This window comes from Malurus melanocephalus, unplaced genomic scaffold (genome assembly GCF_030028575.1).
Source record: "Malurus melanocephalus ecotype Western Australia unplaced genomic scaffold, MMel_1.1 scaffold_57, whole genome shotgun sequence".
Classification (NCBI taxonomy): domain Eukaryota; kingdom Metazoa; phylum Chordata; class Aves; order Passeriformes; family Maluridae; genus Malurus; species Malurus melanocephalus.
In genome coordinates, this window is record NW_026623289.1 from 1,580,330 (window position 1) to 1,607,499 (window position 27,170).

Here is a 27,170-nt window from a genome sequence, read left to right on the forward strand (position 1 = left end):
ATGCATTGGGACTGTTTAATTCAAGAGAGGCCAAACAGTATGYGTCAGCTATGTTAAGGACTGATGAAAAAAGGAATAGAATAACTGTCCCCCTACTCTGCAGTGGGGAGAGTTCTATGCCTATTGGAGTTTCTCTGTCTGAGATCTTCAGGACAGATTCAGACAAGTGTCTGTGAGCAGCAGTTCAGGTGCAGAATTCCTGCCCTGTCTGCCTCATGCATGGAGCACTGGCCCTCCGGCTGTGGCCAAAGGGAATGCATGGGACCCCTACTCCCTCCTTCCCTCCCTCCCTCTGGGGCTCAGGGGTCTCTTCCCAGCTGGTATTTGCACTCACAGACATCCCCAGGCCCTGTGCTTGCTTGTCTTGTCCTTGCTTTGGCTTAATCCATACTTAATGGGCACAAGTGAAGCCAGACAACCTCTGAAGCAACATGAGTGCCCTCTGCCTCAGCTTCTCTGTCTGTGAAATGCATGTATTCAGTTTGCCCTCCTCAAGTAAGGAGGAGGTGCGCTGCTTGAGCTCTTGCTATAGGAATATTTCAAGGAGTTTTTGATTTCTTSAGATATATTGTGAAGGATGTGCAGATCTGCAGAGGGTGTTACTGGCTAACAGCTCCCTAATGCTCTGCACYCGCCAACCTCTTTGAGGCTTTCACACTGCTGCTTTGCCTCCTGACCCTTTGAAATATTTGGCTTGGGCTTTAATTGATCCCTCCTCCCTTGTCTGTCTTTTGTTCATATTTGTTGTTTTCTTCTTTTTCTTTTCCTTCAGTAACACCTGCAGAGCTCAGTGAGACTCCAGAGGTGCAGTGCTCCTTGGCAGAGATGAGGGGCAGGGAGAGTAATTTGGTAGAGTCCTGCAATTCCCTTCACAGCACCGAGGATTTTTTCATCAGCTCCAAAGGTCAGGAGAAAAATACATTGCTGAGGTTCCAGGGGAACACTACTTTCATGCACATTCAGAAAGCTGCGCCAGATACCCTCTCACAGCCTCAGCAACCCAACTGGCACAGCCTTGGTGGGGCATGCTCTGACCCCTCTCCACTTCTGCAGGTTTCATTTGCTCTGTGGTGGGGCTGAAATCTCAGCCTATGTGGGGATGAGACCCCAGAGCTGCAGGGATTTATTGCAGTACAGAGGCTTGATATTTTTAACAGCATCGCCGATGATGGATGAGGCAAAGACGTGCTTGGAGGCTGCATGTGCCTATGCAGCCATTTTCTCCTCAAGGGTGATTGCAGGGAAATGAGAGGCACTGCTTCACCTGAAACATTTTTCTTTCTCCTTTTAGGTTGTGGGAGGTTTGAGCCTTAAGGTGACAAGTCCATTTGCAGGGAATAAGCAGGTTGTGATTTGGAAGCTGGCTTTTKCAGGAGGGATGCTGGCACCCAGGTTTGAGGGGGAGAATTTGGAAGGTGTATTTCTGCAAACGTAAGAGTATTACCACATCTGGGAGAGATGCTCCAGACCTAGGAATGCTGTCCTACACTCTTTCTGTGTATCCATGGAAGGAGACCACTTGATTTAGTATATACCACACCAGAGAACAAAATCACCAGTGCTCATTTTATTGCAGAAAGGTGGACCAGGAGGATTTTTCAAGAGAGCTGCCACTGCTGTGCAAGTTCACCCTAGGTGCTTTTGGAAGAAAAGCATTAAAGTTTTCCTTCCTCTCCTCCCAGAAAGGGTGTAGAACAGGCCTTTTTGAGCCGGATTTCTCACACTGATTTTCTTCTTTTGAAGTGAAAATGTTTTAACACTTTCAGCAAGCCATCAGCCCATGTGCTATGCCAGGAGCTGTGCCGAAGCATGCCAGAAYTCACATGAGCCCAACAGGGATGGCGTGGCTGGGAGACAGCCTTCCCCATTCTCCTGATTCCTGTTGCAGCAGCCCCACAAGAACATTTTGCCAGCAGGCACAGAGAAGCCCCCAGTGGCCCCAGAGCTGCAGGGTGCAGCCAAAGTTGGGATGGTCCCTGTGTGCTCCCTCAGCCTGGCAGSAGCTCTGCTCCTGGGGATGCTCAKCTGGTGCATCAGGTACACGCTGTGGTGGTGCCTGCTGAGCATTTCCTTCTGCTTGTTTGTGATCAGTGTGAGCTGATGAGTAGATGGATGGTAATTGCTAAAAACTCTTTGTGCAGGCTGTGCGCTCCGTAGCCCATTATTCTGTAGCGAGCATCAGTGTGGCCAGGGTGGAGTCCATCACCCCAGCCCTGAGACTGAAATGTCACAGCGAATTGGCTTCAGGAAGAAGCTGCTGTGTCCGACTGAGCAGGGTGCCCTCGTCCCTGTCATCACAGGAGCTGCCAAACCAGAACTCAGAGAGCAGAAGCACTTTGTGCATGACAGTGACAGCAGATTAGCTACGTGATTGTGCTTCTGCTCTTAATTCACCTTACGCTTTGCCAAAACACCAGCCTGATGCCACRGCTTTTCACTGTGGTGTGACTCCACTGGCTTCGGTGGGATGGAGTCTGCTGTCCATAAGAGCAGGGGGAGAACCCGCCCCATCGCCTGGAGATGGGGCATCAGGCTTAACAGCGAGAGTTTCCCCTTGGAGCTGGCTGGGGCTGAATGTTCCCGGTGGATAGCAGCCTTTGAGAAGGAATTAAACCCTGCTGAGCAATTCAAGCAGAGTTAGACTACTCTGTCATTTAAATTAGGTGACTAAGAGCAGACCACTTCTGGAGCCAAGGCACCTGCCTGCTGTGCCTGTCAACACGGCTAGATGTCGGCTGTTGAAAATGTGTCATTGAGGCCAAGGMCTGAGCTGGGAGCTCAGCACTGCCTCTGCTGCAGATGACTGGGAGGTTGKATAAAGCAGGATCTTGTGCTTCTTTGCGGGGTTTTGCTTTACTGCACCAAAATTTCCACTCCACAGTGCTCAAAAAAATTCACCAAAGACAGGCTAAAATTTGTTTGCCACATTGCTGCAGGACATTCTAAAGCACAAGGACCCTGAAAAAAACCCAGTGGAGTCTTGTAAGAAACCTCTTTGGCCTTTTTCTAGYTGAATTTTCTCCAGGTTAATCCCASGYTTGGTTCRATGGAGRGGGGAAAGATGCAGGCTGGTCCTGATCTGTRTAACACTATGRGTCCCTGGCTTTCTTCCAGTGTCAAAGGGTTCGTGCATCACACCTTTGTATTGCCCACACCAGTGTGATCTGTGGTGCCCATAGCAATGCCCCAGGGAAGTGGGAAGCAACTTTTACTCAGCATSTCCCCTGGATGAAGCCTGACCTCTGCAAAGCTGACTTTTCTTTACCTTTGGTGGATGGGAAAATCTGAGAACTAGCGCTTTATTTAAATATATATTTCTGTACGATTTTTTTTAAATGAGTGTTTTTGAAGTTTCATTGAAGATGTTGTCACTGTAATCATTATATTTCTATAGAGATTATAATGACTCCTTTTGAAGAGTTAGTCTCAGTCAGTCAGTGCTTAATTCACATATCAATGACTCCATAAACCCTAAACCCATAAATCTGCTGAAACTGCTCGATTCTATTGTGCTAATGAATGTTTGCAGGGGCTCATCATTGTGGAGATAACTCACTTAAGGAGCTGCCCCTGTGAGGGTGGGTGGTTGGTGATGGCAGAGGGGCCTCATTGGCATGAGACAGCTGAAAGTTTTATAACTGAGCCATGTGCAGGGGGAATTTTAGAGTCCAGTCACTCTGKTTGGTTGATTTTCTCCAGACTATTTCACATGCAGTCCATCAGTTTGACCCTCATAGTCTTTCCCATCATGTGGWGAGAGTTGAGCATTGTTTCTGCGTGTGGATGGTGTGGTGGGTGCAGCTGGTGCAGAAATCCTGATGTGACTTTGTTCAGAGTAAACTGTTTAAGCCATAGCTGGTTATTAGTTAACCATAGCTGCCAACAAAGGCAGTGKCTCCTAACCACTTTATTAGAGTGTTTGCAAACCCTTGCTCCTGCTGCTGCAAAACACTGAGCACCTCTTCCGGCTGACTGCGATTTGCCTAATGACACTATTGTAAACCAGTCCTAGGAGTCTGTCCTTTATTTTAATAAATGAATAATCCCTATGGAAAACTGGARACCAGTAGAAAACAGTGCCAGAATGCCCTGGAGCAGCAGGAGTGTGGGCAGCTGCCAAGRAGAAAGGCAGGAAAGGCTCTTGCTCACTGCATATCATCGTGGCAGTCAAGTGGTGCAGGGGTATAATTTGAGTATCCCCAAAGCACTCTGCCCCGAGAGGTGTCTGTCACTCCTGCTTGTCCTTTCAAGTGGGCCACTTCACCGGCAGTGTTTTTCTCTCCCAGTCCAAGGGGATTTATTTAGCSATGTTTTCAAACCTTTTGGTGTGGGGAGCTATAATGGATCCATAAGTGTAGCAGCCTAACAGGTGCTGCTGCAAAAACACCATCTTCTTTTTTGTGGAGTCTAATTTGATTTAAAGCGGTGACAGCGACACCCTGAATTTCTCTGTCAGACTGTGTCCCTCTCCTTGTGGCTCCCGCAGAAACGGGTGCAAGGGCAGTGTACGGCAGCACATGTGGCACCGGAGAGGGTGGCAGTGCCAGYCACCCACCGCGTCTCCATCGAGTTCCAGCTGCAGGGGCACCGGGGCAGCCCTCTCGTGTGCAGGCACCCCCGTGGGGACTGGCTTTTTGGGGCCATGGGCCACCGTGCTGCCAAACAGGAGTTGGCTGCTTGCGGGGAGCGTGGCCACTGGCGCTGCCCTCGCTGGCCGTGCTTCACGGCCACCGTTCGCCCACGGGCTCCCACACGTCTCTTCCCGCACCCCTTCTCTGGCAAACACCCCTCAAACCGCTCAGCCCCCGTGTCCACATCCCCGGCCGTGCTTCCCTTCCTCCGGCAGCGGCACCGGGAGCCGGCGGCAGAGATTCCCCGGCCGATGAACCCCGCMGGTGTCCCGGGCCCCGGCGCACACCCCGGTGGCTTTGCGTGTGCCGTGTGGCCCTTTAAGAAAGCCTATACATCACATTTCCCCAGGGAAAAAAACAAGAAGGCAAGTGGAGCAGATGTAATTCTGCAGTGCTGGGCTGACTGCATGTCAGCGGGAAGCTGGGATTCATCCAGGGTGAAACAAGGAGAAGATGCCTGGGGGTGCGCTTCCCTCCGCCGCGGGGTTCGTGCCGCTGGGAGGGCAGAGCTCCCGCTGGGATGTGTGGGTGTCCCGGCTCCCAGGGTGCGCTTGCAAAATCCTCGCAGTGCTGGAGCCAAAACCTGAMAGCAAAAGATCTGCTTAATTGCCTCTATCTGCTCCAGCATCTAAAATCAGTAAGGCGGTGTTGGACCTGGGGAGACAAAACTGCCTTTCTTCCAACTTGAGAAACAAAGGCTTCAGATTTACACGGTGTTTCTCTATCTCCACGTGCCACTACATCTCCCAAATACACGCTGTAGTTGTAACCTGCGTSCGCTTGCACAGAGAGATGGTTGTGTTCACGCACGTGTGTGTGTGTGCAGGGGACAGCAAAGGACCCCAGGACACCCCCATCTGCCTTCATTCCAACTCTTGCAATGAACATTTCACCCTCCTGTAGTGTTTCTCTCTTCTTCTTTCCTTCTGCAATGCTCTAGTGCCAGCAGGGTGAGGATTAAAGCACAAAATACTTTTTTATTTTACTTTCTGAATCGTGTCAGTGAGAAACCTTCTGGGTCTGAAAGTCACTGAAAGTCAATCTGACTCTACCCAACAAATCTTGCAGGAATGGAAGCAAACCATGCTACAAACTTAAAACTCAACTTTTCTCTCTGCTCTGTGGAAAAGKGATCAAAACCAGTGCTTGCAGAGGAACGAGAGAAAAAAGTAGAAACTGCAAGAGACCACATTCCTCAGGGACCTGTCAGCCCACACCCTACTGCTCTCCTAGTCCTCATGCCCACAACCTGCCTTGGACCACTTTTGCCCACCTCCCTGCCATCAAACCTCAAGGCAGCACAGCTGTGACTTTACYCCTGGGCCCACAGAAGATTCCTCCAGGCAATGTTTGTGGGGTTTCTGCAGCATCAAACATGCTGTGGCACAGCTGAGGTTGAGCAATTGGCATCATCTGCACGACCTCCCAGCTGGGCAAACCCTGCCAACCTCTCTTCTTTCACCAGAAGATGTGGTTTAATTTGACCCGACATTACTGACACTGTTCTGAGGACACACCATGCCCTACAAGTCACAGCACAGCTTTGGTATGCAGAAAACTCCAGTTTACATCTCTGCTAGGACTGAGCCAAATTTGTGTCTGTAGAGCCGAGGATGTGCTGGAAAGTTTGGTGTGAGCTGGAAAGCTGGAAGATGGATGGAGCTCTCAGTGCTGTGTCAATGCAGCCCTCTCAGCTGTGCCACCACAGCTGGGCTCTCCAGGGAGTGCTGTTCCCACTGCCTGGGCACTGTCCTGGAGCCAGCCCTGCACTTTGCAGTGGTGCCTGTCCCTGCCCAGCACATTGCTGTGGGCACAGCACCCACACCACCCCAGGGATGGGGCCTCACCCTGGAGTGTGGGACTCTTGGCTGCTTCTCAATACTGCCAGTGCCAGATGGGCTTCCCACTGCCACTATAGGAAAGAAATAACAATTAAAAATGTAATTTTGAGGTCATCAGAGGGAAGTGAGTTGAGCTTTCTGCCTGTTTCTATGGAGCCCCACATGAGTTCCTGGCTCCTGGTGGCTGTCAGCACCATCCCTTCCCACAGGGAGACTTTTTCCATTCTCCCTGCAGGGAAACAGCAGCTCCTTCCTCAGCACCCAGCTGCTTCAAACCCTCGTCCCACGCACTGAGCAGCTCTGCAGAGCTCTGCCTTGGCCACGCAGATGCTCCACCTTGGAGCTGGGCAGTCCCAGAGCAGGCTGGTGCCATGCTGTGTGACATCCCTCTTGCCTGGTTTCCCAGGCCAACATCCACACTGAGGAATCCGATGAGGGAAAAGGAGAAATCAAATTATGATTCAACTAAATTTTTAGGTTTTCTATTTTTTTGTTTTGTTTTGTTATTTTGGGGTTTATTTTAAGTGTTGTACATGAAATCTTGCCTGACCTTTCCTGCCCTCTCCACTTTTTGCTTTCATTCTGTGGTTAGAACTGRACAACAGGAGGTAGCAGGTGATGCCTGGTGTCTTCTTTGGTGTCCTCCATCATGCAAGCACACYCTGGCAGCCAGACCCTCAGCCAGAAATGTACAAATTTGCCCAGCCAGAGGTGGCTGCCTGGCCTTGCACCAGGGATTGCTTTGTTGGCTCCAAAAGGGATACTGGCACCATCCTCCTGGGACAGTGCCTGGCAGGCGTGCTGGAACCACACAGCTTTGCTCTGAGTCAGGCTGCAGTCCTCTCTCATGCAGGAATTTGGATTTTGGTCCRTATCTAGCAATTCCTCAGAAGAGCAAACATAGATGTGTTTAAATTAACCAAACTCCAAGGGCATTCCTCCACTCCTCTGCATTGTTTTCTAATCAGCCACCTGAGACACCTTTTCTTGGAAGGTGTGAATGAGGATGACAGAAGATGACACTAAGGTGTGTAAATCCTCCCTCTTTATGATTGCAAAATAGCAAYGGGAGCAGTAAATCACATTTTAAATCCTAGTACAAGTATCTTCCCAGCCTGCTAAAAATCAAAGGATAAACAATGAAGCCAAATTTGTATAGCTTTTGTGGCTATAGCACATTTTATCTCCTGTATTTTAATTGACTCTCTGGCCTCATCTGCTAGATTGAAAATGTAGAAAATTTGGCCTCATGGTGATTATCTTTGTACCACATCACAGAGGAATGTCAGTCACCTCCTCTTCTTTGATTATTAAACACTTCTCTCTAATATTGATAAAATATCTGATAAAAGTTATTGACTTTTATCAGATTGAAACAAYATAACCAACGAGCCTTTTTGATTTTCCTTACTAATTTTCTCTGTTCCTTCCCTAATGGGCTTTTGTTGTTTCTTTTTCACCRTCATATTCTGACACTCAATTCACACTCCACACAAGCAGCAGTGGTGGGCTCTGAGTTACTCACTGCAAATGCAGTTTGATTTCAGATTTACTACACACTGCATCACCTTATACAACCCACGGTGCCATGGCACTGCACTGAGATGAAAATAATCTCCCCCACAAGCCATGACTCAGGTCATTATGTRCAAACCAGTAATGGCACTGGTGTAATTCATTGAATGGCAGCCTCCAATCTCTCCATGCCCTCAGCAGCATTGATACGTGAGGATAGYCCTCATCCCCATGAGCAGCCTCTGCAAAGCCTAAGGGTTGCTTCTGCTTCAGATTGATATTTCCAAAGTATTTCTTATATCTGTGAGGTGCTGGTGGTATGAAGTTAGTGTGGATTTGTCTTTGGTGGGAGCACAGCTGGCTGACACTGGGCACTTTTGGGAAGTCCTGAGTCAGWCTTCCACATGCTGTGGAATCCAGTGGCAACAGAAAAAGTCAAATAAATGCATACAACCCGACCTTGCAAAGCCAAGCATCAGACTACAWTGTAGAAAGTTAGAACTGCAGTAATTATTGGTATTTACCTGCTGTGTTGTCCATCAACAAGTGAAGAGCACCTCTGGATGGCTGGTGCACCTGACAGCATTTGAATACAATGGTSAATAGCCAAGATCCTCCAGTAAGATAAAAGGTAGGACTTGATMTTGAATGTTGACCAGGACAGATTAACGCATCCTGTTTGGTTCTGGCCACAAGCCAGCTGCTGAGTCACAGCCCATATCACATCSTTGGACTTTACTGAACAGGGCTGTGGACAGATAAGCAGGATAAAGCCATGAAAGAGAGATTACTTAGGACAAAGGTTTGTGCCCCATTTTTCTGGTTGACATAGAGGTCTTAAAGAAAATAGGGTGTGAAACTAGAGCAAGTGTCTSTGCTCTGCTTCTTAGGAGGAAGAGCTGACTCCCGATGAAGGTGGAACCTGGGTTCCAGTGTCTTTTTATAACAAGGGGCATAAGCTCTGGACCAGGATCTGGCAGTGGCAATTGGTGTCCCCCTGCCTGTCTCTGCTGCAGGAATAGCGAGCACCCAGAGCCCTCCTGCCTCCCCCCAGCAGCTGCACAGCCTCTGCCAGGAATCCTTCCCATGGCTGTGTCCCAACACACGGCAATGTTGACACAACCAGCGCTCGGTGTATGGGCACGAGCGGCTCCCGTGCTGCTCCGGCGGAGCGCGGTGCCAAGGACTGGCAGCTGTGCCAGCAGGCGCTGCCAGCAGAGGCTGCACTCAACTCAATCCACCTCTTTGTGCAGACGCTCCAGAGCCTTGTTGTTCCTCAGCACACCAATCCTACGCAGGTTCCCAAAGAGGTGTRGGAAGTTGGCAGCCACATCCTCCCCCCAACCTCCTCCCTGCAGCCCCTCTCTTTTCACATATCCTCCATCACTGGATTTTCCCTGGGAGAGACTACAGCACCCATGCTTTTCGGAACTGAGTGGCTTTTAATCCTGAGACAAAAAAGTGCACTAAATTTAGGGAGGCTTTTGGCTCCAGGAAGATTTAACACACCAGGTCTGTTAGGCAAAGGCTTTCTYGTGTTCAGGCTGAACCAGTGTGTATTTGAAATTTTTACTGGTGTGGACAGCTAATTCCCTGCTTCCCAGCGTCACACTGGTGGGCCCCACATCTGCTGTCCTGGAGGGTCCACACTCTGCAAGAAYACCCTAGAGGTGATGGAGATTAGAAAAGGCAGCACTGATTGGGGGGAAGAGATCGGAATATATTTTGTGAAGGAAAACAGGGAAAAACAACAGAGGAAAAAAAAATAGCTGTCAGAAATAAAAATCCTTCCAGCAGAGGAAAGAAGACAGATGGGAAGGCAGAGAGAAACAGTGAACAAAGAAAGAAATGCAGAGAAGTCAAGGAGAGGTTGGGGGAAGGCTGTGCAATCATTTGGCATCAACTCCTTGCATTAGTTCYCCGAAAATTGTGTGAAGCGGGGGTAGAGAAATGCGGATTACTGGAGTGTAGCACCACAATATCGTGGGCTGGCCACTAAATTACCATTCAGAGAGTCTCTTGGCTTAGCCTCGCTGCTGACATGAGAAAGAGCGGGATGTAAGCTGAAAAACAGATCTATGGAAAATAGGGTTGAGGCTAGAAATTCCATTATATTCTTGGCACTTTGACATTTTTCCTCCCCTTTTGTGAAATCTCAAGGGAGTGCTGCCTACTCTTGCAATAATAATAATTAAAAAAAAAAAGGTAGCATATGAGTTGGCATGGTAACTTCATCTGCTAAGTAACTAACATGTAGGATTTGCTTCTTGATCTAGAATAATAATGTCAACAGCCCCCAGGAAGATGCTTCCTTGTGACTGACTGCCTGTTGTCAGATGGGTTTCATGCTTCACTCATGCTCGGTGGCCTTGGTGAGACTCACTGGGGTGCAGGGGCAGAGCTGTGCTGCTCTGACATCAAGGCACACCTTTGCTGGCTTCCTTTGTTACACCCTTCAGGCCATCAGTGTTTGGACATGTCCACATGCTGGTTTACATGTAATCAGTTATTCTTAGACTTTCCTGAAAGGTCAAACTGTTTCCAACATGGTCAGCAGTCCCAGTAACTCCTGCTCCTGAGCTTTCCCTGCCCATGGGGACAGGCCAGGAGGCTCCAGTGCTGCTGCTGAGCCTCCTTGGGCAGGACAGACATCCTCAGAGTGATGCTGGCCAAGCAATGCTGCCTTTAGTGCCTCCAAATGTGCTACTTGGAGTGCCCAGGTGTGGAGAGCTCGATGCTTAGGAAGCAGGGGCAACATGGGGGGCAGAAGAAGTGGAAACTAATTCTTGTGACCATTTTCAAAATATGGAGGGGRAAAAAAAAAAAGTAGCCTGATACTTTTTTCTCCCCATGTTTATGGCTGAGGATTAGCTGCAAGGTTGGACTCCACACACCTGTGCTACTCTGCTCCTCCAGCCAGGGTGGGTTCTCCAAGACATACAAGGACAAAATGATCAGTGCAAAGAAAAAAATGTTGTCTATGTGGAAAGGGAGTGGTGAGACCCTGGACCAAAATGGAATTGTTCCTTTTCTTTCTGTGTTTTTATGTCCCTGCAGATGGCTTCCCTTCGGGGGCTGGTGAGGGGGCTGTGACCATCCTGCTCCAGGAGTCCTCATCACGGCCCAGGGAAGAAAGGGCCAGGGCATCATCCAGAGAAAACTTGGCATTCTGTGGCATGGCTGCTCCTGGGAGCTGGCTTCTCTTCTCACTTCTTGTTTTATATTCCTTCATCCCCCAGCTCTTCCTTTTCATGGGTCCCACATAGTTTATTTTTGTCCCGATGTACAGACACTGTCACACTGGTGTAAAGATGACTTGGATCAGRGTGGCTTGCATTAAAACACCATAAATCTGGCAATACCAGTCCTGGCCATAGGTCCATCCAGCCTAGCACCCTGTCTCTGAAGGGCATCATAAATGGGTTAAGTGCAGAAAAAAGTAAAAAGAAAATAGATACATCAGATACTCCTCCAGACTCCAACCATTTTCGGCTCGGGGGCTTCCTGAGCTAAACTTGGTTTGCAGTGTGCATGTAGCAACATTCTGTACGTTTCTTTTCCAGCAACTTCTTCAGCTTCCTCTTGAATGCAAGCAGACTTTTATAATCTAAAACATCATCAGCAAGGGGTCCCATAAGGCCATCTGCCATCTGAAGAACAACTTGCTTTTTCTTGTTTAGAAGCTGAGTTCCACTTTGAAGCAAATTTCAGTTCCTACCCCTAATTCCTGTACTGGAAGAGACAGAGAATATTTCCTCAATGTACAGGAGAAAACAGTTTCAAAAGACACTATTTATTACTGCATGGCCTGAACCATGAGCTATACTGCCCTAGTGACACTTACTTTAATTCAGTGCAGCTGAGCAGCACCAAGCAGGTCACATGCCAGCCCTGTGTGCTCTCCACAGCATGCCAGCCCTGTGTGCTCTCCACAGCATGCAGGCTCCATCCTGGGTCAATAAATTAACACAATTACAAAAAAAACCCCACAAGTTGTAGGATATTCAAACCCCTTCTGGGCCAGAGTTTGTCCAGTCCTTCAGACAGATCAGGTTTTGTAATGGAAGATGCACCTCCCTGCACTCTTTACCCCACTTGCAGCCACTGCCTTAGCACAGCTGCATTTTGCTGTCAGTGTGCTGGCTTTGCAGTCCAAAGAGAGCATGGTGAGTGCAGAGATACCTGAATGAATTTTAAATTCACAGCCTCTGCTCATGTTAGCAGTGGCCAGCAGCCAACCCCACCAGCTGCAGTATCCTTGAGCCCCTGTGTTTCTGCCTGGCACAGCATCCAGTGCATCTGGGATGGGGAGCTGCATCCCCCAGCCTGTCCTGGGGATTCCACTGATGCCCAGCTCTGCTCTGCCCTTTTGGGGCTGGTCCAGCTCCAGCAGGTCCTGGTGTACACACTATCATCGGGTCTGATATGGGGTAATTCAGACTCCTGTTAGGGAGGGTGGCTTCATCCATGAGGGCATGTGGTRTTACCCAAATGTGGGCCCTGGCCTCCCAGAAGGCATCTTTTAAATATGAGGAGTGTCTGCTTTTCAAGACTTTCATAGCACACAAAGCTGTTTAGAACAGCTGAGTGCTAACCTCCTCAAAGGAAGATTTATAAATATTTACATCCAGCTCCCAGTGGTACAATAAAAAGATATTGTATTTTAGGTAAATGCTTTGCCTAGAGGAATCCCAATAAAATCAATGACTTTTTTTTTTTTTGTTTGCTTTAAGTGAGCAACAAGCTCTAAGGCCCTTTATTTCCTTCACTGATCAGTGACTTAAAAATATTCCTCAGTGCAATCTCTTCCCTATAGAGCTCTTTTTATTCTTTCTGTCTGTGCTGGAGAAACAGGCTATCAAAAACCAAAAGCAGACACTGCACAAACATTTTTCCTACTTTTCATAGTCTCTAAAGAAACTGTGAGGCACACAGGGTTTTCTGAGGGTTGGTTCAAGGTTTCCAGATGAGCTCTGTAAATGCAGGATGAGGAGGCTCTGTTTATACCTTGCGTGGGTGGCAAACTCTCCAGTASCTGACTCCTCACCAGAGGTGTCTGTGAGGTGGTCCTGTCTTGTGATCCCCCCKGTGCAGAGCAGAACAAGGGTCCAGCACGTGGGAAGCGGGGAGCAGGAGCGGGGAACAGCCTCGGCACCCTGCCGGCAGACTGGGCGATGGCGTGGATTCGGTAACCTGGAGAAAAACGTGGGCTTGAAAGAGAGAGGTGGAGAGCGTGCTTTATGTTTCTTTTGTGAGGATCACATTGTCATGCGAGGRAAACAATCGTGCCTTGTTTGTGTGGTGCCTCCTCCCGCCGCTCGTGTGCGATCTGCGCTCTGGTTTCCGTGCTGGGGCTCGGTGTGTCACCGCAGGCACCACGCACCCTCCRCTGGTGACTCAGGGATGCTGGGGGAGGAAAACAAAAGGAAGCTCGACTCTATTCCATGATTTTTTTTTTTTCCTTCCACAAGGCAGGAAAGAAGACGCAAGTAACCACGCTGTGCCCAGAACCCATCCACTGCTGAGGGAGGGGGTGAGGGAGGTGTCAGGCCTTGGGGGATGGAGACGGACGCTTGTCTGAGCAAGAAATCATCCTTCTCTTTGTATGGGCCATCTGTAGAAAAACAGAATGTAACTGGCAGTGGGCAGCAAAAGGCCCCACTGAACAGATGCATTAAGGCCACATTGTTTTTGGAAGGTGAGAAGTGATATAGAGCAATTGAAATCCCCTTCACAACGTTTTTTTTTGGTGTGTGTCACTAAGAGCTCCTTAGTGTTGTTTTTTAATTGGTGCTAATGATAAGTAAATAGTTCTGATCAGCTGATGATTTACATGAAATATGTGAACCAACAAAACTCCTTAGCTATGGTGGATGGTGGCACTGCTGTTTTCTCATTGTGTACAGCGTTAGTAAAGCAAACCAGCCAAGAGGAACCTCCGATGCCTTGTTTTTTGTGCTTTGTGATAGTGTTAGAATGAGGCGAGCTGTGATGCTGCTTGTTGCCTCGTGGGTGATGCTTCTTGGACCTTCTGGAGACCAGGGTGATTCTCCTCTGTCCCTCTGGAAGTGCAGGAAGAGCCAGAGGGAAGGAGAATGAAAGCTAAATAGTGGGGTGGGTTTGCACCAAGATGTTGAAAGCTCTGGTATGAAAGGGCAGCTGGAACAGAGCATCTTGGGGTGAGAAAACAAGACTGTCTTTCCATTTTGTTTTGTGTTAGTGGCATGAGGATGCTGAAATGTCAGGTTGTGGACATTTGGGTGTCTGTGCAACCCCATGAAAATTAWTTTGCTGTAGAATTTTGCTTACTGCTGCCCATATACTTACCTTGGYGTTATCTCAGAGTGACAACTTCTTCTCTTCCTCAAGCCTAATATTTTGCWGAAGATGTTCAGAATGTTCTGAGAATGAGCCCAAGGAACAGATTTCCTGGCTGATGGAAACTGGCAAGGCTCCTCCAAAGTCAGGCRATATTGGGAGACAATAATTTTGGATCACTATTAAAAAGCTTACAAATTGGTAAACTATTGCATGAAATTGTCTAGCAATATTATTGTGTGAAGTGATAAAAGTTTGCAATAGAAAATGTTTTAAAACTTGGCTCTTTTTGTTTTCCTAATGCTATATGAGGAGAGACAAGTCAAAGTAACATCAGTGCTTCAATTCAAAGGCAAAAATGTGGGKTTTTTTTAGGATTATATTTAATACTTTATAGATAGATAAAATTAGGCCTTTTCTTTGGTCGTATGAACAGCTGAGACCCTTTTTATTACAATATCATGAGGACTGAGTGTCATGAGATGGGACACAGGATTGAGGCATCTCAAAGCCCAAAAGCTACAATAAGGAGACTACAGCAAGCCACAAAGATCAGGCAGCGTGTAAGGGCTTTGCTGATACTGCAGGGGTCATCTTACTTGAGATCAGTTTGGTTCTGATGGTCTTGCTGAGCTCTAATGCACCCCCTGGCCATCCTGACACGCATCTCACCTGCCAGATGCAGGATGCAGAGCTTCTCCCTWCCAGGCAGCCCTACAATGGACAAATTCTTTTTATTTTCTCAACCTGTTCCTGTATGAAATCACTGATGTCTTTGTTTTCATATTGTAGGGATGACACTAAGCTGGTTTTCACTTGGGGTTTGTTCAATGGCCCTCTTGCCCAAGTTTTGTAGGGCACACCCAAGACAATTCTTCCCTCCTGTGCTGCTCGTGTGTGGATTTGTGCACTGTAAGATCTGAGCAGTTTTCACTGTGCCTGACCACTTTATTCTGAACACCTGCTGCAGGCATTCATGTAAAAACTATTTCACTGCTGTTGGCTGGATTTACCTTTCCTCTAACACTCGCATCTCTGCTTAGTGCACTACTGCWAAAGAGCTGCAGCTTGGTGCTGGAATTCCACTGCTGATAGCGGAAAAAAAMCCCCAAAAAGTGCTATCCGCTGTGGATGAAGCTACCAGATTTAGGAAAACTGCTGCAAAGCTCAGTAAATGCATCGGAAAATTTCAAGAATCCTGTTTCTAGGAGATCCTTTAAGGACAAACTGATTTTTTCCCCCCTCTGATTTTAAGATTTGTTTGCTGCTGGCTGGTTCAAACTAAGCTGTTGCATCCTGTTTATCGTTCAGGACATAAATGTTGTTAGATAAACCCAGATCACTGACCATGCTGTCCAAACCTGGAAACACAGTTGTCATGAGAGAGGCCAATTCCTTGTGAGAAGTAAATATTTGTTCCAGCTCAGGGAAGGAGCTGCATTCGATCTGGTTACTCAGTGGTACCACTGAGCATTTCTTGGTGCCTGGATGGTTACTCTAGATTCAGGTAACTAAATATTTCCAGCATATCCCAAACCTTCAGGCTGAAAGAGAGAAATAGGGAGTGTAGGAGAGGGCTATGAAGTCATAGGAGGCAATGGGAGAATTGAATGCGTGGTGGTCTTACCCTTTCTCTTGTCAGCATGAGAACTGAAGATCATCAAGAGTAATTAAGAGGCTGCCTCAAAATGTAAAAGAGGTTAATTTTTTTCCACACAGTTGATCTGTGAATTGCGTTGCCAGGGGATGTAGATGACAGAATTTTACGACTACTCAGAGAGTGAGTAGGTAGTCAAGGAAAATTAAAATCCACTGAAGGCAATTAAATATGAGGGTGGATTTCTGGCTCAGTAAAACTTTAAATCATAGGTGTTTGGGGTGGAAAATGAGAGTAGTACACCTGGGAGCAGGGGGAAATAAATCACTCTATGCATGCCTGTATTCTTTCCCTAAACCTTTCTTGTTGGCTGCTGTTGGGGCCAGGACATTGGGCTGGATGGACCTTCTGTGTGACCCAGTGTGACTGCTCTGGTGTTGGACAACATCTACCATGTGAAGTCTCTGCCCTGTCAAGGACTTTCTGAYAGCCAGTGTAAAATGGTCACTTGATAGCTGCTGTTCTTCCATTTGTTCAAAGGATGTGGAAAATATGGTCAATGGAAGAGTAGGACAAAACCAGAGTCACATTGGAAGCCTGTTCTTGATGGTGTTGTAGGTTTGTTTAGTACTGGTTTGCCAAAAGGATTGCCTAGGAACAGGCAACAGCATGTTTTCATTCTGATTGTTGCTGTAGTTTAAATCTGCTGAGGAAATTCTGAATTTCTCCATCCTTAGGAGTAGATTCTTTTCCCAGGTTTAGCAGAGGGATACATTTTTGTTTCAAAGATTTCTTTCAGAGCTGCTGAGAGAAAATGGCAGGAATATTATAATGTGCTGCTCTATGACTTTGTATTTAGTTGGCAATCACTTTGAAATCCTCTAAGGTGACATTTGCTCGTGATTAATATAAAATTGTACCTTTATGATGATAAAAGTGAATTTTGATTCAAGTAACATCTCTTCAAAATAATAAATTAAAAGATYTGCTTAAAGTATTTGTTGTCCTTCACAGTTAGGGAGATTATTTCCATGTCAGTGGTGATTGAGTTGCTCTGTTGCAACTTGTGGGTCTCTGAGGTTTAGGAGGGATATCATGCACCTCTTTGTTCTTGACACCTCATGTTCCTGGGCAAAGCTGTCARTAACATTTAGCTTTTTCTCCAGCCTATCTTTTGCAGCTTCGATCTGGAACATACTTTTCATCAGTCTTTTTCTTGTCTGTATTAATAATGATAGCATTCAGAGCAGCYTGTTTATTTTCAGGAGGACTTCTGTGATATTTTGACATAATTTTTGCCTTTTATCTCCTATCCTCAGGAAATCACAAAACTCTGCARTTTTCACATGTCTGTGCCTGGCATACATTACTGAGAACTGGATCCCATGYGGATAAGTTGTCTGAGGGTTGTAGTTCATGTTTTCTTGTGCATCTTGCAAGTTTTATGTATTTGATTTGATCTCCTGGGGGGCAGGAGAAACATTTGTGTTCTTGGCAATACTGTCCAGAGCTGCCTCATGCACTCATGCAAGCTCTTTGTAATGGTGAGAAAATTTTTCTGGTAAGACATATTTCACTTTTTAATTTTTCTTGGGGAGAAAAGTGATAAGTTGCCAGTGATTTGTTGGCAAAGTTCCTGTCTCTGTTTCTAATGTATAATACAGTTCCCTGTTGTCAATGCCCAYTGATATTACTCAGTTCATTGTTATCTCTCCTTTCTTGTGCAGTCTGTGGAAGGTTTGGTGCTAGACTTGTAACAAAGCCKTTGATGACATGACAGCACTTGTCTCCATTTTCTGTCTGCACCCTTCTTGTTTAGGGATACTGCTGGATGATTTTCAACAGCATAGTCCATGTCAAGAGTCTTGCACCAATTTCTGTATCCCACTGTCCCTCAGAGGCAGGGCACTGTCCCCCTTTCCTCCAGCCAGAGTGTCTCAGAGGTTCATCCCTCCCTTGTGCTTCAGTTTGGTGCAGTCTGCTYGTGCCTGCCTGGGCTCCCTGGTGCTGAGCAGGTCGCTGCTCTCTCCACCTTGCTGATGGCTCAAGTTGGATTTCCAGCTGGTGTCTGTGCAGGTACATGGTGGGAATAGACCTGAAATCAGTCTGTTCTCCAGCTTTGCTCTTCACCAKGCTGAATTCTGTTTAGGATCAGTCAGTAGGGCACCACTAACTGGTTCAAGGATCATAAATAGCCATCAGAATGCTCTTTTCTCCACCTTCTGACAGGCTGAATCGTCAGCCTTGTCCTCCATCTAGAGCCTTCAACCCTCATCTGCCTTTCTAGGCCTGAGAAATCAGTTTTGYCCAGCCTGTATCCTTGTATCTCCAAAACCCCTGTCAATGTTAGGTCAGAAATCCCCCTGGTCCTGTGCACTGAGAAGAGGATGAGGCATCTTGTGCTGCAATGAGTGGAAGTGTAAGTCTCATGTGCTCCTTCCTCTTATGCTTGAGGTAAGAGAAGTAGCAAAGAATGTACAAAGTTAAGGAGAAATGGGCATTCAGTCATCTTTGTGTAAAAAAAATTGTTTTGTATCTTGTTTTCACATTAGCAATTTGCATCTTGTCTACCCTGTTTGTTTTTTCTTCACTGGAGAATTAATAGTATTATGACAGTGCAAGTAAAAGCTGATTAATTTCAACTCAAATTGCTTTTCCTACAAAATGTTTAAAGCAATCTGTATTTAGCTAACATTTATCTAACTCCATTGCTAACCAACAGTTGGAAGAATAAAAATCTYTGCAGTTCAACACCTCCTCCTCTCCCATTTCACTAGAAGCTGCAAAACCTCCCACTCTGCTTCTCTAGATCTTCCGAGCRGACCTCTGCCAAAACACAACTCGATGTTGGACTTCTTTTTTTTTTAAAGTATAAAAAGCCGAAAACAAAGCACTTCCAGCTTCTCATACACAAAGAATCAGAACAGGGCATGAGTCCAACTTGTTTCCCTTCCTATATTTCCTGAATGTGTACTCTTGCAGAGGCAACCAAGGCTCTCTGCTGCATCTCTACCCACCAGCCTTTCTGTGGCTCTCTGGCAGGAGCTGTATCAAGGCTATCTCCAGTGTGACACCATTCCTCAGGGTGGGGATCAAAATAGGGACCTTCCCAGGCTTCTGAATGTTTGGGCACAAAGGAGATGCTGTCTTTGTCAGTCTGGGACAAACTCCTCAGTGATGACACCAGCCTGCAGTGAAGGCTCTGGTTGTTCCTTGTGGGCATTGTTTCTACAGGCATTAACCATTTCTCATGCAATTTGTGGGTGCAGAGGGGTTTTTGAAGTAGAACATGGACAGGCTTCCCAAGGCTTTCCCAGGAGGTRGCAGGCAGGGAGCATCTGCTCCACAGTCCCCTGACAGCATCAGAGAGGCTGTACTGGAGTGAAATGGGCTGTGGGAACCATCCTCCTGTTCCACTGAGGGCAAAGTCTTGTGGAGGAAATGGAAGAGGCTCCCAGCCCGGGCTCCTGGCCAGCCTGGGGGTGAAATCCCAGCTGGGACAATGGAAGGAGCCCTGTGCAATGGTCCTGGCTGGCGTGGGGCAGTGTCTGTGCCAGGGTCACTGGGTAGCCTGCACATGCCAGGCCAGAGCTGGTGGCAGGAAGCTGGAATAGCAGTCTTTTTTAAAGAGGTCTTTTTTCCAGCCTAGAAACTCTTTTCCTTAAAACCTGCTGATCAGTTGGGAAACTTCRCTGCAGGCTCCTAACCCCCAACAGCAGCCAAGCTGCCTATTTCCCTGCCATGCATGAGAAGTTAGCTAAGTCTGTTCCCACTGACATGTAGGCAATGGCAGCTCCAAGAAGAGCTTCAAAAGCTTTCTTTTTTTTTTTTTAATCCACAAGTTTCTTCACCTATAAGACCACAGCTTCCAGGAAGGCTGTAATCTCTTTCCAGCCTTTGCTGCAACAAGTGAGCAGCAGCTCTGGCATCTCACTGACACTGCACAGCTTGTCTCTGCTCAGCCAGAGCTTCAGCTACAGTCTGGGACAGCTCAAAACAGATTTGTCTGGGAGGGGCTCACCCCTACCTTGTTTTCAGTCTCTAGGCATGATGAAGGATGTCATAAGATGCCCTCTTTCATGAGAAATCTCTAATACAGTCCTACGAATTGGTTTTATAGACTCATTGTCTTGCTACTGTTACCTCACAGGGCAGCTGTAACCACAATTTGATGGTCAAAAAATGCCAATATTTCCAGTTAACTCTTAAAAAAGTGGTGTGAATTCATCAGTCTCTCCTGAGACAGTCATCAGGTGCTGCAAAGTAAAATGAAAGCTTCAGCATGTGGCATGCAGGGGAATGCAGTGTCCTGGTGAGTCTCTGAATTCAGCACATGTCCAATTTACTGGAAAATTAAATGTCAGCRCTCCCCACTCTTCCAATTTCTCCTCAAATACTCTTTGATCCCCCTATGTGAACCTGCTTCAAGTCTGACTTCTTTTGCAACCTTTCCACAGACAATAGTGCAACCTGACAAACATCTCACATCACCCAGGCCTGTCCCAGGACAGCTCAGAAGACACTCGAATGCCTCCAGGTTAAGCACACAAATCTGTACAGAAATTTCATTACTTTAGGAAGCGGAGGTGAGAAATCCCCCAGTCACAGATAGCTTACAGCAGTGGTAGGATCTTTCTTCACAAAGGCTGTATGAAGAACCCCTCTCCAGAAATGCTTTCTGTGAGAYTGCAGGTTGGAGGTGGTGGCTGCTGCCTTCCTGAGTGGACTGTTCTCTGGAAATCATGTTGGTAACTACATTAGAATGACAATCCTGGAGACTTGTCCTTTCTGAGCAGCTTGGAGAGTAAAACTTGACAGCTTGMAGGTGAGATGCTTGATTTCCTGATCTATCCTGCCTGCTGGGGAAAGAGGGAGAGATGGGAGACTGAGCCATGGCTGACATCCTCCTGCCTGATATTAGGCACCAAACTATGGTCTTGAAGGTAGGAACGGGGTTCCTTCTATAGCTGGTAAAGGGAGGGTCCCCCTGTGCTCAGCCCTGAGGGGAATCAGGCATCACTCTGGCTGTGCTGCCCTGCTCTGAACCCATCCCAGAGCACCCAAAGCAGTTAAGGGACAGCATCAGTGTACATCCACCTCTCTGGGAGCAGGCTGGAGGTGATGGATGAGAGWGTGACTGCACTCTCCATGGCGCTGCACTGCCCGTGGTGTGCTGTGAATCGAATTGCCATTAACCTCTGCACTGCTAACTGCTGCTCGTTTGTCTTAATTACACACAGGAGATGATGGTGCCTTACACAGGGGAAGAACTGTACACAGCAGTGATGGGGCAGGGAACTGACGTGCTCTCCATCTARCCTGAAACCAGAGGGAAAGGGAGATTCCCTTTCTGAAACAAAATCTGGCCCTTTAAAAGCAGAGTGGACTAGAAAGCTCTGAGAGCAACCAAGCTACCTGGCTTTGATGGGAGGTTTTGTCCTGGACCAAAGGAGAAAGTTCATCAAGAATTTTGATAGGCCCCACAAGCAGTGTAGAAATTTCTGGGAAGATGGTGTTCCATGACCACATTATGTACCTTGTCAGTTTTTTGGTTGTTTAATTTCAGTATTTTATTGGATAACTCAGATTGTCCCCTCTTCTACCTTTAGGGTGATGTACTGTGGAGGCTGCATTATATGGAGACAGAAGGGAGGGAAGCTTCTGTCTGACCATGTGGTTCTTCACCTCTTGACTTCCTCTTTTCAAGAAAAAAAAAAAGTTTAATACAAAAAAATGCTGTTCAGTGTTTTTTGTCAGGAATTCCGGTATAAAACCTTGTTCTTTTTTAGAACTTCTTGTCAGCTGGAATTGCCATCTTGAACTTGCCATTTCCATCAGGCTCCTGGAGTCAAATGGGTGGGTCCCAGGCTTTGCTTCAGGCCAGGTTTGGGCACCTGTGAGCATCAGTGGAGGTGGATGATGTCTCCAGAGGTGACAAAGTTCTGTGCTGGGAGAACACCCCATATCCTTTTCTAAGGCAAGTGTGAAAAGGGGTCAGGGCTGCTGAGCATCAGGGCAGGCAACAGCGTGCAATGCCAGCCTGTGCAGAGGAAGCAACTCAGAGATGATTAACCTCGTGCAATGAGGCTGAGAGGCAGTACACACAAAACTGCTGAAGGGAAGGAGTCTTTCTCTGGTGTATTGGTTGGGCAAGCCATTACCTCAGTGCTGTGGGGGCAAGCCTGAGAGCTGAGCAGGTAGGTGGCTGCCCCTCATCCCTGCTTCTGGAGCCAGCTTCAGGCTGGATGACAGGGGAATCCATTTGAAATAATTTTTATTTTCTTCCCTTTACTAGAGAATRCATAACCGATGCTGAATTCTAAAGGTTTCCACACAACTCACTCTCACTGAAGCACAGCTCTTGAGACTCAACTGCAGTTGTAAGAAGGCAAAACTAGCTGGGATTTTTCGGTAAGGTTAGCAGTCACTGGAATAGCAGAGCAGAGAAGTCGTGGTGTGTGGCTGCCCTAGGACAGGCTGGGTGACCACACCTCCTGGCACATTGTTACACCGCCCTGTGCTCGGCCCCCTCCCTGTCCTGCCAGCCCGGAGGAGTTTAATGGCAGTGCTCCCTTCCRTGCTGACATTTCTGCTGGGTGCAAATGGCATGAAGTTGTCCTCTGTTTAATAGGGAAGGTCATGTCTGGGCACTGTTTCAGGCTCCCTGCAACTCCCAGTTGTTTTAGCAAATGGAACAGCTTGAGGATGATGTTTCCATTACAACTTGGGCTGCTAAAATAGCTGTGTCCTGATGGCCAATGGAGGCAGGGCAGCAGGTCGGGGATTCATCCACAGCATTTGAGAGGGTTACCTTTTTTTTTTTTTTTTAATTATTTTATTTTATATTTTATTCTATTTAAATTTTTTTGGCAGTCTCCTGACATTGCGTATTCGCTTTTACAGGAATATGACAGAGCTTTTAATGGCAGACTTGGAATGGAGATGCATGACTGGGTATGGCTCGTGCACAGGCAAAGCTGGTTCAAAAAAATCCAGAGGTAAATCAAGCATGTGAAATTTGAGATTCTGTAAAAAAATTGGCTGAGTTTGCAAACAGTATATCTAGCTCTAAAAAGACTTAAGGGGTTTTTTGGTTGTCAAAATAGCACAACCAGATGGCAATAGGCTATTTTTGAACTTTAGTTACATAATTTTGCTAAATATTTTTCTTTCCCTTCCAATTCAAAATTATCTGTAACTCAGACTGTGCTGGTGCTGTGTATGACAATCTCCTGACAGAAAGGCATTCCTAACGTGCTCCCTGTGTTAGGGAGCAGCCAGGGCCAGTCTGCCCGTGAGGGAAGGGGAGCCAGGAGCTGAGATGGCCCCAAATGGGATGTGCCTTCCCCAACATGGTCCCACAAGGACCAAAGGATGGACAGATGGCTGTGGGATCCATGGACAATCCCAAACAGAGCAACACCAATGAGCCAGTTGGGCAGAGTGTGGTTGTGGGTCCCAGGTGAGGAAATTAAGGGCCAGGAAGGAGTTTTGGTGCCCAGGGAGAAGGTGCATGGGCCATTTGAGATATCTGAGGGGAACAGCARTGTTTGGGAGAAGAGAAGGTGATGGAGATGCAACTAGAAAGGGCCCCAAGGGGTCCATAAATGTAACCATGTGGAGGGACGCTGCTTTAGGGGAAGGCACGAAGCTGTTTGTGCTCCTCACACCATTCTCCTGCACCAGAGTATAATGGTTTTTGGAACAAAAAAAAAAAAAAAAAAGGTTTTGTTCCCCTAATTTTAGCCATCCATTTCCACAACTTGAATGGTGAGAAGGGAAGAAACTGCCCTTTTTCAATGTCAAAGTGGCAGGACTGCAAAGCTCCAACTGGAGCAAGCCTTGCCTGAGAGCATAAGGGCCTGCTGATCACACTTCTCTGAAAACAATGTAAATAGCTTTTTTAGAGCTTTTTTCCTTTTTAACAGACCTCAGAATAAGTGAAAACTCAATTACATTTTTGAATGAGAAGCTTAAAACAAGTTTTAATAAATRCTGGTTGAGGAGGGCTTTCTGGATTTTACTTTAATAATGTTAGAAAAAAAAAAAACAAGTTGCCAGCATCCTATTACTCCATAAAAATAACCAGAACTCATGATAAAACAAATAAAATTTGTAACTGGTTTTCCCTCTTTCTAGTAATATTTTCCTATGGACTCAATTATATGCATGCATTTGTCATGGGTTCCCWGTTCATCATAGAGAACACCAAATAACTCCTAGCACTAGACTAAGTTTTTAAAAAGTACTAATAGATGATTTTCCACCAGCAAAATGATTTTTTTTTCAGGAATACTTTTTTTAATGATTGTATTTTGGTAATTGRACTGATATTACATGAATGAAATTGCTGAGGCTAGACAATAGTTCAGAAAGGCTTTTTTTCTCAAATTTGGGGTTAATATCAAAATAATGACCTATAGTTCTTTGCCAAGTATTTGACTCTATTTTTTGATTGAAATCTGTTCTGCTCTTGAGCTTTTTAAACAGGATGTTTGCTATAAAGCAGAATTTTGGGTTCTGCCCAGTACTGACAAGCTCTCCTCCTCAGGTGTTTCAGTTCTGAGTTCTTCACACCAGTGCCCCTKTATATTCACCCTGTGATGACTCCTGGCTCACAGCAGCACAAACCCTGTTGCTCTTTGGGTGAGTCTTTGGCTCAGTCTTGGTTTGTCCCTCTCTCTGGACTCCCTAKGAGGTTGCCATCACCTTCTGTGTGCTTGTGAGTTTAGCCCTGGTTCGAGTGCTCCTGACCCTGATCTGCACCGTGGTAACATCTTGATAGGGCCAAGAGCCCCAGAACACCAACCACTTGCTGTGGAGAGCTCAGGGAGGGAAGTCTCCTGAAGTTATTCACAGCAGGGRTGAAGACAGTCCTCTCTTTTCTTTRYTTCTTTTCTTTYTTTCCTTTTTCTTCAAGTGAGCCAAAATAAGTGCTTCTATACACAAATATTTCTGCAGTATCACCGTACAGAAGGAGAGGGATGGGTGGCTCAAACCAGCCTACTTAGCCCAAAAGAATAACAATCTTTTTTCAGGTTGTTCTGATTTCTTTAAATATTTTGATTTGGGATTAAAGCCAAAAAACCTCAGCTATTTTCACAGCCCTAATTTGAGCTCTTAGGAGCGGGGTGTTGCCTCTGTCTACTGGAAAGAGTGATGATTCATCAACCTACAGAAGTCTCATTGCTCAAATCTCCTCAAAACATGTCTCTGCTGTCACCCACGGTGTAACATTAGCCCACACCCCACATCATGTGTGGATCTTCCAGTCTCTCAAGGTCTTCTGTCTCCTTCCTGCCTGTGGGACTGCTGACCCTCTGCATGTTGGGCAGTGTTTATGGTTGCATCTCRAGCACCTTGTGAGAGCTGAGGGCATGGCAAAGTGACTGAGCAGCTCTGAAAGCCCTGTCTGGATCTCTGGGTCTGTCCTCTCTCCTCTTCCCATCATCTTCTGTAGTTTTGTGGCCCAGCTCAGCCCATGCTGGTGGCTGTGCTGATTGCTGGCATTCATCTATGGTCAAAGTTATGGACCCTCTGGAGATGACTTGGCTCAAAAAGGTTATCCCAAATCAGTGGCAGCCACATGTGCAGGGGTTGCTCACTAGATAGGACACAGCTACCCCTGTCCTACTGCTGCAGAGCCAGCTGGAGCACAGTGCCTTTGCTCCTTTCCCAGGTCTCCTTTCTCCTTCGAACCAGCTGGAAGGTGAACCAGCTGTAGGAGCTGCCTGTACACAGTGTCCCTAGAGAGAAGGGCCAGGATGTTAAAATAACTGAATAACTCACTTGTCTGAGCCTTGACAAAGTAGGATTTGCTAATTGCTGTGAGGAGAGTGCTCTCAGAAGTGCACTGACTGTGAGCTAACAGGGTGCAGAACCTTTCTCCTCCAGGCTGACTAAGTTTGTTCAATCTCATGGATATGGGCTGGATCTCCTTTCTGGCTGACATCTTACAAATGTGCCATTTTCCACATTCACTGATATGCACAGAGCTGGTCTGGAGTTACCCAGGAATAGCTTTTTCCATAGCAGTTATCTGTTTTTATGCATGAGACATTTTATTCTATGTCAAATGTCCTGTTCTCTTTTAGCATAACACACTTGAGATGAGTTGAGATGTTTAGGAATGGAGATTGCACTTAAAATTAACACTCTGCTTGAATCTGATTTGTCTTTCAAATATAGGCATGGCTCAAAAATCATGCTAGGAGCCAGTGGGGATGGTTKCTCCAGAGGGGAGCCTTTGCTGTAGCAGGACTGAGCTGTGCTGATGGGTTTGGGTCAGTGGTGTGTGGTGTCAGAGGGAGAAATGGAGGCTTTMATTCGTAGTGATGATAAAGCAGAAGTCTTTCACCAGCTTCAGGGCTATGCCCTTTATTTTTCAGAAGCCAWTTTTTTTTTATTTTTTAGTTGTGTTATGGCTTAATGATGAKGAGATGAGCTCGGTACAGTGATTTACTGAAGGAATTATGGGTAGAGCATGGCTGGTTGGTCCTGGTCTCSAAGTCCATCACCCAGGTGTGGACAAATCCCTTCTACACCTGGCCTGAAATAAAACTGATGCAGCTGGAGAGCTGTGCTGGGCTTGTACCTAAGAACTGGGAGCACAATTCCCCTGGCTCAGACACACTCACAGTTTTGGGCTGTTTTTTGGGTAGATGACTTGTTAGAAAGATGACTCTTCTATTTTATCACAGGGAGACTCTTAATTATTTTTTGTGGGTGTGTTTAAACCTCTAGGTGAGAGGAGAAGACAGCTTATTTTTCAGCTGTGAGAAGYGGGGTACCTCCTGTTTGGTGAGGATGAGTGTGTGGCAGCAGCAGCCTATAAATGTCAGGTCAGCAACAAAACAGCAAGAGACCGAGCAGTGCCATGAGGATGATTCTGGAAAGGTGTTGAGACTGAGCGTGGTTCACACTGTGTCCCCTCCCAAACACAGGGGCAGTCAGGCAGTCTTTCATGGTGAAGGATGGCCAAAAAGCATCAAGGATTTGAGTCCTGGGAAGGGACAGGGCAGAGAGACCCAGGGCTGATATTAATGAAAGCCCCATGGGGTTGCTGGGTCCTCATTAGAGCAAGTGTTGATAACATTCTCATCCTTATGGTGATGTCTGCCCTTTCATTCCTCCATCAGCAACACCTCCCACACCACCTGGGCTCAGTGTCCTGGAGAAGGGAGGGAGTGCTTAATGGTGAGGTCAAGGTAATTTCAAGAGGTGCTAAAAGAAAAAGTGAGGGCAGGCTGGCAGCCAGGAAAGGAAAAT